The sequence below is a fragment of the Erinaceus europaeus genome, chromosome 15, assembly GCF_950295315.1.
Source record: "Erinaceus europaeus chromosome 15, mEriEur2.1, whole genome shotgun sequence".
Lineage (NCBI taxonomy): Eukaryota > Metazoa > Chordata > Mammalia > Eulipotyphla > Erinaceidae > Erinaceus > Erinaceus europaeus.
The window spans coordinates 29,876,740-29,879,815 of NC_080176.1; the positions used below are offsets into that span (position 1 = coordinate 29,876,740).

General features: G+C 42.1%; 1 non-coding gene across 1 annotated transcript; it reads right to left on the reverse strand.

Annotated features, from left to right (window-relative positions):
* Positions 1 to 1,228: 1,228 nt before the first annotated feature.
* LOC132533273 (small nucleolar RNA SNORA26) lies at positions 1,229 to 1,344 on the reverse strand. Its single transcript, XR_009545166.1, has one exon. It is a non-coding gene; the product is annotated as a small nucleolar RNA SNORA26 (small nucleolar RNA).
* Positions 1,345 to 3,076: the final 1,732 nt, after the last annotated feature.

Here is a 3,076-nt window from a genome sequence, read left to right on the forward strand (position 1 = left end):
GGTGGTGGCTATTGTATGGATTTGTACCCCTCTTATCCCACAATCTTCATCATTAAATCAATAAAAAAAAAAAAAAAAGGAAAGCTTCCAATGGAGAGGATGGGACATGGAACTCTGGTGGTGGGAACTGTATGGAATTATACCCCTGTTACCTTACAATCCTGTCAATCATTATTAAATCACTAATAATAATCAAATAAAATAAATACAATATTTAAAATAGAAATAAAGCCACTGTTAGAAAAAGAAAGAAAGGAAAAGATAGTGAGAAAAAAGCAAACAAACAAGAAAGAAAGTGGGGAGAGAGAAGAAAGAAAGGGAGGAAAGAAGGAAAGAGAAAGATGGAAGAGGAGAGAGAAAAAGAGAGAAAGAGGAGGAGGAAGAGGAATGAAAGGAAGGAAGGAATGAAGGAAGGAAAGAAAGAAAGAAAAGAAAGAAAGAAAGAAAGAAAGAAAGAAAGAAAGAAAGAAAGAAAGGGAGAAAGGAGCATCACCTCTGATATGGGGCTTACTTCTGCTTCTAGAGGCTTCTTTGCTCTTCCTGCTTCTGACTCTCTGGCTGCTTTGGACAGAGGCCCTGCTCCCTGCTTCCTCGATCAAGCGTGGCCAGGAGATGCTCTCCCTTCTGAAGCAGATGATGCACATTTGTACTTGAACAAGCCAACATGAATTAATAGCAGCTGCTTTGCTTCTCAGCGGCTGTTATGCAATTTCCCCCTTGCTGCCTCTGGTATCTTAAAAAAAAAAAAAAGAAAGAAAAATACAGATCTTCATCACTGAGAGAACTACCATTTAATGAAAGAAATTGAATTGGAAACGTGGTAAAGCGCTCACAACACCCACGCTTCCAGAACTAGGAGAAGCTCAACACAGGTGGAGGAGCTCCAACTTTGTAAAAAATGGAGGGATTAGGAGCTGGGAGGGGGTGCCCCCAGTTTCCATGTGGAAAGACATGGATTCAAGCCCCTCTTCCCACCTGCTGAGGGGGGCTTCATCAGTGGAGGGTTGTGTCTGCTGGCTTTAAAGCCTCAGATAAGGCAGAGGGAGATAGCATGATGGCCCTGCAAAAGAATTTCATGCCTAAGGGTCCAGAGTCACAGGTTCAATCTCTCACACCACCATAAACCAGAGCCAAGTGGTGCTCTGGCTAAATAAATAAAATACTCAGATACTGGCTGGGGGAGGGTGAAGATAGCTCAGTGTGTTGGAGCAGAGGACTTGTAATTTTGAACTGTAACTCCAGACAGGATCCAAAGAAGAGTTCCACAATCTCTCCACTGGGTTTTATGAAAACTTACTTTACCCTTCTATGTTAACTTCTTAAATTAAAGCCTTAAAAGGGCATAGGAAAGGGTGAGTGTTGGGCTAGCGATGCGAGGGAGAGAGATGACCCAGGAACCAAGCCTGTGGCGGCAAGGCAATTCAAATCTTTATTCATTCGAGCGCCCCAGATTAAGGCAGTAGCACACCTGCTTAAACCACGTGGCACAAACCACAGTGGCCTGTGTCAGCCTCCTGGTCTGCCCGCGCACTTCTCCAGGTCAGAACACAGAAGGAGCAAGATAGAAACGGAAGTGGCTTGACAATACCATACATGGTTAGGAAAGGGGTGGAGAAAGGCAAAAGGGTCCAGGAATGGTACGGACCTCCCCAGCAACTGTTGCTAGGGTTTCAATTGGTAGTATTAGCAATACCCTGTGGGGAATTAGGAAGAAGACCTTTAGTCATTTGTAAGACAAAGCAGAACATTGATTTTTAAATACTCTTTTTAAAATTTGTTATTATCTTTATTTAGTTGATAGAGGTAGCTAGAAATTGAGAGGAAGGGTGATAGAGGGGGGAGAGGCAGAGAGACACCTGCAACATGGCTTTACTAATTAGGAAGCTTTCCCCCTGCAGGTGAGGACTGGGGGTTTGAATATGTAAGTTCAACCAAGTGCACCACCATCTGGCCCACTCTATCTCCTTCTCTATCTCCCCTTTTCATCTTGATTTATCTCTGTCTCTGTTCAAATAAATTAACAGATGAACAAGAGTACAGTGATATAGTTCCAGCCCATCCAAACCAAAGCTCTGTGTCTCCTTCACCCTGCCACAATAAGCACATTAGCTCTCATAAATTTAGTCTTTGAGGCAGTTTGTTCACTTTTTTTTCCAAATTCCCACTTCAATTCACTATATTCCACATACGAGTGAAACCATCTAGTTATTGTATTTCATTTCCTTACATCACTAAGTAAAAGGCACCTCCAGTTCCATCCATATTGTCCCATAGGACACAATATCATCATTTTTAATTGCAGAATAGTATTCCATGGTGTGCCCACACAAACTTATTCAGTCTGTCATATGCCCCTGGGCATTAGACTGCTTTTGTTCTTTGGTTGTCATGAGCAACTATGAACACAGAGGTGCTTATGTCCCTTTGAATTTATGGTCATGTCCTTTGGATAAATACCTAGGAGTGGATCATAAGGTAATGCTATTTCCCCTTGTTTAAGGATTCTCCATATTGTTTTCCAGAGGGGCTACAGTTTTTACTACAGTTTGTACACCCATCAACAATGACACAGAGTCCCTTTACATAAATACATCTTTAATTAAATAAACTATCCCCCCAGGCTTCCATATCATACTCCTAGTAAGTACCTCAGTTCTAGGAAGCTCTCAGATACCATCTCTTTCCCTAAATCCTGGGTCTCCTCCTAACTTTCTATCCAACACAAAGACATTAGTGGAACAAAGAAGGGTATCTCAGTATGTATTTTTCCAGACAGAAAGAGCAAGATAGAGAGGCAGACACAAAGAGAAAGGCACATCAGCACTGAAGCTTCCTTCAATGTGGTGGAGTGTGGGCTCAAACCTGGGCCCCACTTAGGTTAAAGCAGCACACTATTCAGTGTTACACTATTCAGGTGCTAGCCACACCTTCAGTATTTTTTCAGTGATTGTCTTTGAAGATGTTCTTTGAGAAACAATCCTGATGGCAATGGAAAGATGATTTGATATTTCTCAAGGCTGACCACACTTGAAATACTGAAAGTCAAGAGTGTCTCCAATTTTCCACAGCCAGCATC